This window comes from Topomyia yanbarensis, chromosome 3, assembly GCF_030247195.1.
Source record: "Topomyia yanbarensis strain Yona2022 chromosome 3, ASM3024719v1, whole genome shotgun sequence".
NCBI classification, from domain to species: domain Eukaryota; kingdom Metazoa; phylum Arthropoda; class Insecta; order Diptera; family Culicidae; genus Topomyia; species Topomyia yanbarensis.
In genome coordinates this window covers 256,668,534-256,683,374 of record NC_080672.1, presented here as the reverse complement: position 1 = coordinate 256,683,374, position 14,841 = coordinate 256,668,534, and the positions used below count along the sequence as shown (strand labels likewise).

Below are 14,841 nucleotides of genomic sequence, written 5' to 3'. Positions count from 1 at the left end.
AGGTAATACTTTCATGGAAATATTTAAGAGATGGCACTGCTTCAGTGGTGGCTATGGTGAATTTAAATGTATGGGAAAGATATTAAAACTTGGGATTTTGGAGAAACTATAATATTGTGGTTGTAAAATGAATACACATTTGATGCAGAAAAAATATGGGAACAGTTTTTAGAAGTTTATTTAGATACTTACTTGAAAATTTTCATATAAAATCTAAAAAAAACTGTTTGCGCCCATACATTTTACTCATTGGTTTCCACCAAGAAAAGTTGAAACTCTTTCTCTCACAACTCTCTGTTTCACTCGTTTTGACAGCAGATTCCCTGCTCATCGCAATCGGAATGTTTTCTTTTAGAATTTAAGCGCAAATGTAACAACCGATTCGAAAACCGATTCATTCAGGGTGGGTTGTTGCCTTCGGTTGGAATTCCATCATAAATCAGCCCATATTCCAAATCTCATTCCGAATGTAATTTACTGGGATGAGGATATTTTATGGTACGGACATCTATGTGTCGTCATAAAGAAGCTCTAGTTTCGTGTATGTTGCCGCAAGATGTTTAAAATATGGAAAAGCGCACCCTATCATATAACGTAAGCAGAAACGACATAAACTACTCAATTCTATTGGCTATTCCAAATTCAATCTTTTGAAGGTCAGCCCCAAGAGCTGTGATTCCATTAGTATCAGTTAGGATAACATTTTCACTAACCTAGTAAAAATTAAAAGAAATCGTAGTCGTTTTCAGAGCCCGACCTGAAATCACCCTTCATGTTGTGATTACTACATTTGATGGCCTTTATACACAGCTGCATTGACGTTGTCCGCTCAATTTTCTTTCGTCTGATGCTCCTGGTTGACGGTGATATTGACAAGGAGTATGAACGAAGATTGATGAAAGGGGCTTCATTAATTACGCAGCTTGATTCGATGAACTTTTGATCGTCATTTCAGCATCAATGAATTTGTATTTTTGGTATGGTTATAGAAGGGATCAGCGATTAAATTGTTCAAAATAATCAAATATTTTGGTTAGATTCTTATAACAACAACTGCGGTTTATCTATCCACTTACCTATTAATTATTATAATTAATTATTTAATTAATTTAGCTATTACTAAAGGTTCAATTCAGGTTTAATAAAGCTTATCACATCACGGTACTGGTTACTTAAGAGAAAATAAACTATTCCTTATCAATATTCTATTTTTCCTGATTTCTTAATGATACGGAAAACTCCCCAAATAAAGTTCTTCACGCTCTTACGGATCTTGACGCTCATATAGAACGTTATGCTTCAGTATGCGCGACATACCAGTAGATACTCGGGATTCGCTAGTTCTGAAACATATAAACGGCTATGTTGAAATTCTGAATGTACTGCAACCGAGTACCAAGCTGCTTCAGATTATCCTGTAATGTGGCGAAAAAATGACGATATGTTGTCATTGAGATGTATTAGATGCTTACCTTTGTTCACAAGACCAGTCAGTTCGTAGCAGTGCATTGCTTCACCACAGATAGTGTACAGGCACCGTTTCGGAAACTGCTCCTTTTTCAAGCTGCTTCAACGTTCGGATATTTTTGCTATCAGTACTCTTTGACCTCGGCAGCTGTTGAGGTAGTTCACCGGTAGCTAAAAACGTGTCAGTGCAGATGATACAAACGTTGTCTGCACCAACTCGTGTCATGATGCGAATCACTGTGAATGTCTAGATAGTGCTGATTTTCCACAAGGCAAAATCAATAGGTGATCGCAGATCGTCTTCGGCTTCCTGCATTGATTTAGTATCCCTGTAAGCACCAGCTTGGCGAAATAATTTTTATCGCGTTTATCTAAACCGTCGAAGTAAACCTGAAAATGCACCCAAATTAAACCAAAAACCAAACATAGCCAAAATTCAGAACTTACCGTTTGCCTCATGTGTGAGTCCGTAATTATATTCGGGGCATTCTCGCTGATTCATCGGGTGGTAGCTCGTTCAGAGGATTTGTGTCCCCAAGAAATAATTTTTTTCCAGTTTTACGGAGTTAATGTTGTAAACATAATATGGTTGCTATACAGCAACAGAAAATTAAACCAACAAGGAAGTGTTGCTGAAGAAATTATTTTTTGGTCGCATCGAGGGGCGACTCAATGAATTGGTAACTGGCGGTAAATGACCCGGACACTTTTCATTCAAAAGATTTCATGAAGTTTCAGGTCGTGTCGTTGGATATTCTGTTACGTAGGTATATAAATCTATGGATGATCGTGTAGAATTATTTAATTCAGTCGATCCACCATGCTTTCAGGAGTATTGGTTTTATACGTAACCTACCCAGCAGTCTCCGTCAGGCGAAGGTTTTTATATTTAATCGAAAGAAAAGAGTTCTTTCTACGAATTTTTGCGATTAAAGAAGTTGCTTAAGGTGTAAATTGACCTAAAAATATTCTAAAATTTACAATAACTTTGTTGTTTCGAGAGCTACAGATTCATCGTTGTAATAAAAAAAAATGTGTATTTTATCGCTTTTAACAACTTTGTAGAAGATACTTTTAATAATAAAAAGTAATCGTAAAAAGTTATATTCGAAAAACCGTTTTTAAGGGATTTATCCAAAGCAAACCTACATATCTCGCTACTGTTACTATATATAGAGCTTTAGTATCTTCAGTAAAGTTTTTCACGATAATATTTTCTAGAACTTTGCTGAAGACAGCGAGCTTCTAGCTAAATTATTTGGGGAAATAAATTTTCTATCTCACTTCTATCTATTTATATCTGGAAACTTCTTCGAAAAAATCCATTCTCCAAAACCAATGGTTCAGGAGTTATTGAATTTTGATCGTGAAAACGTCGTGTTGCAACACTGTGCACCGCAAACCATCAAGCTAAACGCAAACGAGGAAATCGTAATAGAACTACCCACACCGGCAGAAGATGGAGATTACTTCGTAAAAGACCCACTCCCACTGACAGATGATATCGTCGTATTACCGGGTTGATACAAGGCAAATGCGAACAAGTCATTTGTACTGTTACAAAATCGCAGTAACATAGAAGTACGGACTAGTCCCAAACGCGTGGTGTTTGCGGAAATAAATAATTTTGAAATATTTAAAACTAACGCACCTTCTAAAGACGAGTTACCTCCCAATCCAAAACTACGCGACCAACTCAGACTCGTTCATCTAAATTATGAAGAAAAATAAACTTCTTTCAATCGTAACAAAGCACCAAAACGTCTTCTATCTCGACGATAATGATCTCACGTTTACAAATGCGATCAAGCATAGAGACAAATGACGAAATCCCAGTCCACGCCAAAAGCTATCGGATAGCTGCCACAAGCAAGCGGTGCAAAAGCTAATCTCGAAAATGCTTGCGCAAGGAATCATCTGTCCGAGCACGCTACCATGGTGCTCGCCAACTTGGATTGTTTCAAAGAAGCCTGATGCTTCGGAAGAGTAGAAATGGCGCTTAATAGTAGACTACATGAAACTTAACGAAAAGACCCCAGCAGACAAATACCCGTTGCCTAATATTACTGAAATACTAGACAAACTTGGCAGATTTCACGACAGTAGACCTCGCATCCGATTTGTAACAGATCGAAGTACAAACTAAGAACGTTCCAAAAACGGCATTTTGCGTCGAACACGCACTATACGAATATCTTCGTATGTAGTATGATAGCGAAAGATAATAATTGATTCCACGTTTTTTAACTTTCCGACCACAACGTACCATTTTTCTCTTAATCCTTTATTGCTCGGTGAACTTTCAATGGAGAGACTTTCACTGGAATTTTCGAGAAAATATGCTTAATAATATACATTTGTGCAAGAAATATATTAGATAGAAAATATCCGTACATAGCAAGTATATGAGCGGCCCCAATCTTCAGGAACGACAGTTTGGGCCGAAACGTCAACGTACAATGCAATCTAGCTGAATCATATCGAGTGCACCGATATGTGAGCTACAACATAAAATTTACTGATTCCGAATCGATAGACTACCTTTTCTTAAAACCTCGGAAAACGAACGAGAAAACTTGAATTTACATAAGACTCAATGTGGGGTTAGGGTGCTTACAGAGTGGCAGCGAGAAACTGAGCGGAGGCTGGTACTGACAGTAGGATGCGAGAAACTTGCTTGCTGCAAACTAAAGGAATGTTGTCAGAGTGAAAGCCGAGCGGATCTGCGCCGACTGCCTGCATTTACTCTGACATGCTCCATTTGATACGCTGTTAGCAGGTTTCACGCATCTCGCATCATAATGTCAGTACCAGCCCTGGCTCAGCTTCTCGCCGCCACTCTGTAAGCGGCCTTAGCCCCTTTTGGACGCCAGCTAGTACTGGGGCTACCTCCAATGTCAACTTTGACTGCTAATAGCAAAAAAAATCTAAAAATTGTTTTCAAAATTCCTAGAAACCAGAATGAATTAAAAAGCTTTCTAGGAATACTAAAGTATTACAGGCGATTCGTACGCGATTTCGCCAAAATCACAAAACCACTAAGGGACCGTTCATAAACCACGTAGACCGAAATTTGAGAATTTTTAACCCCCCCCCCCCTCCGCACTAGTAGACCTTAGTAGACTTTTACCAACCCCCCCCCCCGCCCCCCACGCCAAAAGTCTACGTAGACTTTTAATTTTTTTTTATTCGCGGGAAATGTGAAACTAGCAAGAAGCACATTATAATGTTCAATTAAAAATTAGTGTTCAAATTTATTTGAAGCTTTTTAAATATTGAAGAAAGCTTAATTAATACCAATTCAAGGTGCTTTCCAACGTTTGTGTAGCGGAATACTTCTTTTCGAGATTAGTAACTCAAGTATATGTATAAAGATATATTGCTATAACTAGTTCAAATTTTGACCGAAGTGCTACCTACACCAACAATGCAGAATTGATAAACACTTTTTGAGCCTTATTAGTGCATTCAAAATTGTTAAATTATGAGAAACAATTACAAAATAAAACTGTATGTGTGTACTATCATCTAGACTAAAATAATAAACTAAACATGCACACAAATTTCAATTTTCGTGAACAAATTTCAATATTTCTAAGATAATAAGACAATATAAATTGCCTTATGTGATTAAGGGAACGAAGCTATTTAAATCTTCCTAAAAATATATTTATTTTTCATATGTAATAAATACCCATATCACCTGAGAATGTTATCGTAAAGTATCAAACTCCGCATATTTTCGAAGATAAATATAATAGAACCGGTCTGCACGGAGTTGCGTAGGGTCAAGACGTAAAATGTAACGGGTGTTTAATTATTTTGAAATCAGTGTAAATGATTGCAAGAGAAACTGATTAACTCGAGTAAACTCTTTGTTGTAGAATTTTAATTACACTACTGCTTTTTACCACCGGTGTCAATAAATAAAAAATAAAAAAATTTATCCACTTAATCCTAACTGAATAGACCGATACTTTGAATACAACTCTCTTTAAATCTCATTTATAATTAGTAATACGAGAATAACAAAAAATAAAAGTCTACGTAGACTTTTTAAAAGACCCCCCCTCCCCCCTCGTAGACAAACGTAGACTTTTGCCAGACCCCCCGTCCCCCTATGAGTCTACGTGGTTTATGAACGGCCCCTAACCTCGCAGTTGCGTGAAAGTGAATCAGTAGAACCAGGCTTGCGAACTGCTAACATTTATTTTGGCTGGCACCTAAGACAACACAGTCACAGCCAGCGGCGAGCCCAGCTGCCGAGCGCTGCTATAGCCGTTCAGTGTCTGAATGAGTGCTGTGTGTTACCGTGAGAGGTATGACACACGCAAGCGAATTAGGGTACAGTCATTTCGTAGCACTCATGTACAGAAGCCGAAGGTTTGGTTGTTTCTGAGTGGCGATGTACAGTAATGTGCTCAGAGGGTAAAGTTAGGTGCTTCGGGAATGTTACGAGTTCGATATGTTGTGACAGCAGCATATCTGAACTGTTTTGCTATCCATAACCGTGATGTCATAACATTTTTCTCCCGACAGCTGGGAGGGAATGTATTGGGCAATATAGAAAGAGGAAGTGTGCCAAAATAGAGTGGGAGAATGGTCAGCTATTATTTATTTTTTGTTGGCGATGCACAATTTGATTGTTTAAGAAGATTGAAAACAATCTAAGATTATTTTCTTAACCGATATGTGTCCAACAAAAAACTCCTTCAACAGGCCGACGAGGGTACCCGGGTACCCACAAATTGAAATGCTCATAACTATGGCTTTCTTTAACCGATTTGGACACTTTTAGATGTTTTGGATTGAGGAACTCGTCCACTTTTTTATTCAGTAAAATTTAACCGGATGAATGAACCTGGTTCTTGGTAATCCGGATTTTCCGGAGTAATGTTCTAGTGCTAGAGTATGATTTGTAAATTTTGATAATGTCCTAGCAATAGGAGTATCAAAACTCTTCAAATTGTCTCGGAAGTCTGTTATTTATTGTTAGAGGACCATATAGCAATTTGACCTCAGAATCGCCACACACTGCTCCACGGGAACCTGCTCCGGAATGTCCGTTCCAGGGTCAAATCACCAAATGGTTCCAAATCCACGGGATACAGCATACAGAAGCAATTCCATGAATTTTGATACCCATATTGCCAGCATTCCATTGAAATTCACAAATAGTATCCCAGAACTGGAACATGCTTCCGGGGGGAGAGAGGGGGCGTCAATTTTGGGCAATTTTTGCCTTTTGTAATTTATGAATCGTCTCCAAGTCGTGTGAATTTGAGGAATGATTTAAATTTTCATCTACTTTGTTCACAGCTGAGCAATGTTGCTGTAATCTTTTCGCACTATTTTGTATAAATTACAGTTAAGGGTTTCTATTTATTTTTCTATCGTATGATTGCTCTGTTTCTTATATTGAGATGAGAGTTAAATCAGTTATACACATGGAGTGGTGAACTCATTCTCAGTATATTCTCATCTAAACTTTACCCATTTGAAACCGTTGCTTATCATCTTTGTTTCACTTATTATCTCAAATGGGGTGCGCGTTCAAGTTACCATTTCGCTTAAACACATCTATTCGATAATTAACAAGCCACTTTTGTTACTTATATCTTTCTTATGAAATAAGTAAAGGGATGAATACCAATCTATATGAATTCCTGATCGTTAATTGATACGAAAATTGTTTCGTGTAAGTTGACTAGATTGGCTAGCATTATGTTACGTGCTATGTTATTTCTATTCAATTTCCACAAACATTGCCATTGTATGTTGGGGTAAGGGGTTCAGCATGAAGAAAAAACACTTTTTGCAAAAGTTTTTTAGAACTTTTCGTGAAGCGAATTGATCAAAACTTTTGTAATATCGACAAACGACGCGGTGATGAAGCTTTTTGTAGAACGTCTCTGGAAAAAACATGATTTGCGTTTTTACTTTCCATTCAAAAACTACTTAAGCGATTTCTTTCAAACACATTCTAGGTAAAAAATACCTAAACCCTACGTTGAGTTTTTAAGCTATTTTTTGATTAAGGGGGTGTTTAATCATAAAAAGGCGGAATTTTTCGTCAAAAATAGAAATTTTTATTTAAAACTAGCTAATACCCATCGCGCGTTGCTGCAACTTTCAACGAAATAGGAGGAAAACACAATTTGTTCCGAAGCGTCATCTGGCGCGCAGACAATCCCCATTCAATAGCACACAAACACGCTCCACAACAAATGCCTATGTATGATTTTTTATGGCGCTTGTTATTGCTATTGAAATGATACATTATAATGTACAAAAGTTTTGATCAATTCGCTTCACGCAAAGTTCTAAAAAAATCGCAAAAAGTGTTTTTTCACGCTGAAACCCTTACCCCTTAATCATAATTAACTCCAGGCTTTTTTATCGTTAGGTGAAATCAATTTCTTTAATTGTAGCAGTCCAGTTACGGTACCCCAATTGTTGTTTATAGCTGTGATCTTCCACTTCTTCAGCTCCATTTTGAGGGCACTCGATGAGAATCCACAGAATTGTTCTGGTCCGATAAAATTAGTGGAAGACCCTCTTCTTACTAACTCCTCGGCTTTTTCATTCCCTGCAACTCCACAATTTCCTGGAACCCAGTATAGATTGACATGATTTTTCTCCGCCAGTTGTCGGAGTGCAAGGATGGACTCCCATATTAGTTTTGAGCGACATGTAGGAGCCCTTAGGGCATTTAGTGCTGCTTGACTATCTGAGAAATTGCAGATATTTGAATACTGGTATCTTCTCTTGGAAATTTGGGTACCATTACCACAAAGATAAAAAATCATTGACAAAAGACGTTGATCCCATCTTTAGAGATACAAAAATATTATTGCGTTGAGACCAGCAGTGAAAAACGTGTTTCTAATAGATAAAATCTCCCAATTTCATGCATATCGATATCTGGAGAAGACTGAAATTCATTTCAGTACTAGAATATTATTTTTTTTATTATTCAAAACATGATAAAATCATGAGAGATCACGGAGTGTTCATTTTAAACGCAAGATGTTTTTAGTAATCCAATAAGGATGTAACCTTTTTTACGATGAAAAAGTGAGAAAAATTTGAATTCCAAAGGTGATAAAGATTGATAAAGCAATGATTTTATTATATCTAAGGTATAGTTTTTTGATAGTACATTTTTCGTAGTAAAAAAACAAAGGAAGGTTTATAAAACTTATTGGTAATTGGTAGAGCCACAGATAACAGACGCTTAGGCTAGAATAAAATTTCTTCAAAAACCTGTGTAAAGATTCGCTAAAGTACGAGAATAACTAATTACGAACAATTGTGGAAAAATGAAGATCGGTTACCTAATTTTATGGCAATCGTAATCATGTAAAAAATATTTAGGAGAAAAAACATTTCGAGAAAATCCAGTTTAATGTTTCAAGTAATCGCTGCTCATGGTAAGCGAAATGCGAAAATCTTTTGTCGGACCTCCATGAAATTTTTAAAAAATATTCTCGGTGTACTTTCAAATTGATTTTTTTTCAATTCAATCAATATAAAAAAGATATGTAACATAGTTCCGAACTCTTTCACCACTGGGTTAGTTTATTTATATAATGTCGTGCAAGTTACAAGTCGAAACTAACTACCGTGTGATGTAACAGTCCTTGCTGATGTTCAAAAGTTATTTTGAAAATTTTACTGATTGAACATTTTCGGAAAAATTCGTGGTGAAATTTAACGTTACTTTCGGCATTTTAATCCATTCGAAGATAATTGAAAGATCCCATCTCACTATTAGATACAATAAAGCGGTTCTTGGTAGGTGCACTTGCAAATAAATCGTAAAGTTTTAAAATCAAATTTTCTCTCCCTCCCCCTTTTAATATATCAGTAATCACATGATTGAACACCCATAAACATTCGGTAATCTGGTCTTAGCAACATCCAAAGTAACACTGATAAGCCAAGTGAACAGGTTACTAAAGTACTGTTTTGCTTACATGAGCTCCAGAGACAGAAAGCGAAAATAAAAGAAACGAAAATTTCCGCAGCACAGCGAAGCGATGATGTAGCATGTGTGTGTTATTATTTGGTGAGCGCCGATAGGCAAAACTAATCCCAAAGCATAGCGTAAACTAAACTGTCGGGCTCATTGGTGACAGCATGGGAAAAGAGTAGCTGTTTACCACAACGGGTCTATCTCGGACTCGGGAGAAAAAGACAGCTTACAGAACAGAACGAACATAACATTCCCGAATGGAAATGTTATGAGATCCATGACATTTCCAGTCGCTGCTGTTGCAGTACTGGGCAGTCGGCAGCTGCCGCCAGTTGCGTTGTATGATTGTCTGCTCATTCGTGTCGTTCTCCGGTACATTTCGCAAGCCTGAGTAGAACACACCATTATTCCTAAAAATATTTGAGGCGAGCACAAAAACCTATAACGACATCCTGAAATATCCAGGTTTTGAGAAGCCATTCGTACTAACCACCGATGCAAGTAACTTTGATCTAGAAGCAGTGCACTTCCAAGGCCCCATTGGGAGGGACAAGCCTGTTGCTTTCGCATCTAGGACTCTGACAAAACCAAAAGGATACTCCGCGATAGAAAAGGAATTGTTGGCGATTATTTGGGCAACTCAATACTTCAAACCATACTTATTTGGAAGGAAGTTTACTCTATATACAGACCACCAACCTTTAACGTATGCTTTGAATCTGAAAACATCTAATTCAAAGCTCGCCAAATGGCATCTTCAACTGACTGAATACGACTTCGACATAAAATATCGCCCCGGCAAACAGAATGTCGTCGCTGAAGTGTTGTCAAAAATTCAACAAAAAATTACCACGAATGAAGATAGACGGCTCAGCGGACACTGATGATTCGGAGTTTATCCCGTGCACAGCTACCGTTGAACGTCTTCCATAACCAGATAATACTAAAAGTAGGACAACGTGACTCCGAAGAATTAGAAGTTTTTCCTAGAATGTACAGGAGAACAGTAACGAAACCAATATTTGGAGTCTCAGCCGTAATCCGCATTTTCCGCGAACCTATGAACCCTGGCCAGGTAAATTGTATTTATTGTCCCAAGCGACTTATCTCAACTCTATAGACTACTCTATAAAAACTACTTCAGCAGATGAAAAACCTTCAAAGTAAGAATCGCCCAAACAATCTTATTTGATTTGAAAACTGTCGAAGACCAAGATCACATTATAGAAGAAACTCATGAAGTATCCCGCAGAGGAATTCAAGAGAACAAAACAGAAATCGCAAGAAGCTTCTTCTTTCCCAAAATGAAAACGAAAATTTGCGATCGTCGAGAGGTTCCATTCGACCCTAAGCGAAATATTTAGATCAACCCAACACACATTCGAAGCCGTTCCTAACAAAGAAATATTCTTAGTATCATGTACGCTATATAACAATAGCATACACACGGCGACAAATCTTAAACCCCGCGAAGTGTTCTATGGTATCAAAAACGGACAAGAAAGACCTTTAAACATCAATGCTCTAATAGAATTACGGGACACATTATACGACGAAACGACGCTTAAACTAGCCAAGGTTCAGAAACAACAAAACGAATACCAAAATGCGATAAGGGAAGAACCACCATTCCTGGAGGCTAACGAACCAGTCTTCAATCGGATCCAAGGGATCAAAACGAAACAAAAAAACCAGTTCGGACCCGTTTGAGTCTCTCTAGTACTATAGTTTCTACGTCATTTAAATGTTAGCGGATTAGCGAAAAAAGCCGAAAGATCAATGAAATATTAGTGCATATATAATTAAAATATCTTCAACCCACATTTGTGAATTCGACAATAAAATTTTTACACCTTTAAAGTCGCTATATAACAGGGCTGTCAAAGCGGTGTTTCCTTGCAAAGCTAGCCGCAACACTACAGATTTTGTTCTATCTAGTCGCACTAGGCAACATCAAAAGTTCGTGGGAAGCCATAATTTTTTGTGCCGTGTGCGCCGTCGCCTCGTCTGCACACATATTTTATGATCCAATTGCGGAAGAATTCGACAACAGAGTGTATTCTGTGCGGTATGAGACCCAGACGACGAGACGAGAGACGGAACATGACATCGGAAACCCCAAGTATGTGAGCCGTGATATATCCCGAATGTGATGTGAAGTGTTTACGTGCGAGCTACACATGCGCCGAAATCGCCAATATGTGTTCAGATAGATTTCTCATGTCGAAATTATTCACGGTGTGGGAATAACATTCTCATCTTTCCATTAAAAACCCTACTGAACAGTCAATCAACACGACGTGTACGTTGAACAAGGCGCTTCTTTAGTAGGAATCGTTTCGTCCTGTACCTTGATTAGGGTTACTGCTCCCTAGTTCATCTTAGCACCTCTATCCATCCCACCCATTTGAACACATTAGTTAGAGCAGTATCTGCTATCTCTATTCAACGCATTAGCTCAAATGGTGAAATGAATAAGGGTACGTTGTAGTCAACTTTTCGCTTCGCTCAAGCGTGAGAATTTTACATTTTCCAGGCACTGCTGTACTGCTTCTTAGAAACGAAGCAAATATTATGATACCTATTTGAGCGCAATCCTTTCGCTCTAAGTCGAGTTATCAACGAAATAGTGTGACATCCTGACTAATGAGATGAATAAGGGCTCGTCTACTCTATTTTTCACAAGCTGACAATATGAGAACCGTTATCATATTATCAAACTGCCAAGTTTTATAATATGATAACGTGCCCTTAAATTTTGCTATTTTAGTGTTTAGATTTGCAAGAGACAAAAAGTTAAAATTGCCTTGGATCTTTGCAAACTTACTAATTTTACTCTAAATAGTTAAGCTAACGTGGCTCCTAGTCCGAGATACGCATTTCTGTTTTGCGACTATCTCGTTCGGGAAATCCTTATGGGGGTTTTGATTGAAAAACCTCGGGGCGGTGGATTGCACTGGTGTTGCATTTTCAAGCAGAAGAGCAGGCCACTAGACGTGTTCCCACTTCTGCTAGAAAGTGCAAAACCAGTGCAATACACTGCCCCGGCGTTTTTCAATGAAAAACGACATTAGACTGCTTAGGAGGTTGTGCTAATGCCTCTTGCACATGGCCCGGCATAAGATTATTTCAATTCAACAAAAGCAAGATAAGTCGCATAACACTAGCTTTGCAACATTAATTTCTGGAGCGCAACATCACTATTAGTAAGGTTATTTGATAAATTTACAATATTTAAATAGCAAAATCACTTACAGAGGGAAAAGTACATGTCATCCTCATTATTTTTCTATGGCGCCCATCCAGCCATTCTTGATACCCGCCTCCAAGAAAAGACAATAACGGAAGGGTCTTCAGATCATAATTATTCGGATTATACTTGAAACCAATCTACATTGCCTGTTACGAACCAGCCAGCGACATCATGTTACCGAATAAGCTAGACGAAGCCATACATTCCTGCTTCGTTTGAGCTGCAAGAAATTATCATCTGTGTGCAAGCTGATAATAAACGAAAATTCAATACTCACTGGTAAGTTTATACTTGGTGAATCGTTATCCAAAATAATCCAGCAGACTTTGAGAATCAATCATTGACGAGGAAATCTTGAGCGTTTTTTCAAAACGTCATATCTGCAATGAGTTACTCTCTTTGTTTACTTTCTCTTCTGTTAATAATTCGGTCACTTTAACATTTATCCCTCAGCTTTTTGCATAATATGCTAGTTAAAACCACCGTCTTTCGATCTGTACTGTAAAATAAGTGAGAAGTGTTATAGTGACGCCGTAAAAATCGAAAGAGAAAGTATAAACAGAGAGTAACTCATTGCAGATATGACGTTTTGAAAAAACGCTCAAGAAATACTTATTTTGTTGAAAGAGAAAGAACCCGTCTTGAGTGAAAACGGTGAAAGGTCCGCGTCACTATAGTTACTATATTCATAGTCCCAGTAAAGTTCAGCCGGAAATGAACTGGAATTCTGGCTGGTTCCAGTTCGTATTCCGGCTCCAGTGCAACAACCGATTCTAACTAGAATCGGTTGTGTCACTGGAGCCCGTGTACGAACTGGAACCAGCCAGAATTCCAGTTCATTTCCGGCTGAACTTTACTGGGGTTAGGCGGAGACACCCATTGAACATGTCAAATACCGGAGCCAATCGAGCATGACGTCACATAACATGTTGTCTTTGGATGTATATGGGAAAGGTATTAGGTCTGTTCCAGTACCAGGAGAAACTGGAAGTACTCCGGAGAAAATCGTTCCTGTACTCTCTTCTTCTCTTTTTTCTTCTTCTGGTGGAAAACCGGAGTAAAAAGGAGCAAAGTTTTTTTGCTCCTGTTTACTCCGGAGTGACTTCCGTGTACTGGAACAAACCTATTGTGATTATGCCCGAGTAGAATTTTACAATGGTATTTACCCTACAAACAATCATAAAACAATAAATATTATATTGTTTTATTGTTTCACAATTGTTTGCCGCAGAGTTCTCGCAATAGATTTACAATCAAATTTCAAGTAACAATCAATTTTATTGTTCAACAAAAAACCGATACAGTAAATTCACATTAAATTTTACTGTTTACGTGAGAAAAATGTATGGAAAAAAATCGATTTTTTTAATGTTAAGATACATAACCACCCCCCTTTTATACTGTAAAAGTCGATTTTACATTGAAATTTACTGTAGTAACATCAAAGTTTATTGTTTTTGTATTGTAGCATAACACTAGAATTCACTGTAAATTATTTTAAAATTACTGTACTGTCACAGCGAAATTCATAGTTTTGTTACTGTACATTTCTATTCGGGTGGTCATTAAAGATGCTGAATCCCTCTGGATAAAGACTCGCCATCTCTATCTTATTCTTATTATTTATCAGTAAGTGTCACTCCAATCGAGCACGAGACCTCTCAAAACCCCTCATTCCAAAGAAAATCGCTTCGAATCCTTCTGGAGTAGTTGAATATAATGTTATATTAAACTGCGTATATATCCCCTTAAATCAAAATTTCCCAACATTATATTAAACTAATTAAAAAATAAAGAAATCTTTCCGAAGACATCAAAGTGTCTTAACCAATAGTTTCGTCCCAAATATGAATGTCCGGCTTTTTTTGATTCTGTCCCACTGTGTGCCGTAATGCAATGATTGCTGACAGTAAGCCAGACTGTCCGTGGAAAGTCGACGCCTGTTTTGGTCGCTGCATTGGATGATAGGGTCTGCGTTCGAACTGTACTCTAATGAGGTTTATGAAAATACAAGTATCCGTCTAGCAATCCAAATTACGGAACTCTATGATCCGTGGAACGCTCAAAAGGGAACTAGAAAGCTGCTAAAGAAGTATTATGAATCAATCAAGTTTGAATGTGAATGTCAGTGATAGGTTGGACT

At 37.7% G+C, this 14,841-nt stretch overlaps 1 long non-coding RNA gene across 2 annotated transcripts; it reads right to left on the bottom strand.

The window, feature by feature from the left end:
* Positions 1–231: 231 nt before the first annotated feature.
* Positions 232–13,312, bottom strand: LOC131691850 (uncharacterized). 2 transcript variants are annotated; one of them, XR_009305861.1, is made up of 5 exons: positions 12,976–13,312; positions 12,701–12,918; positions 1,915–2,059; positions 1,473–1,857; positions 232–1,415 (listed from the first exon to the last, which is right to left on the bottom strand). It is a non-coding gene; the product is annotated as an uncharacterized LOC131691850 (long non-coding RNA). The 2 variants fall into 2 exon arrangements; XR_009305860.1 differs by having other exon boundaries at positions 1,473–2,059.
* Between the last annotated feature and the right edge of the window lie 1,529 nt (positions 13,313–14,841).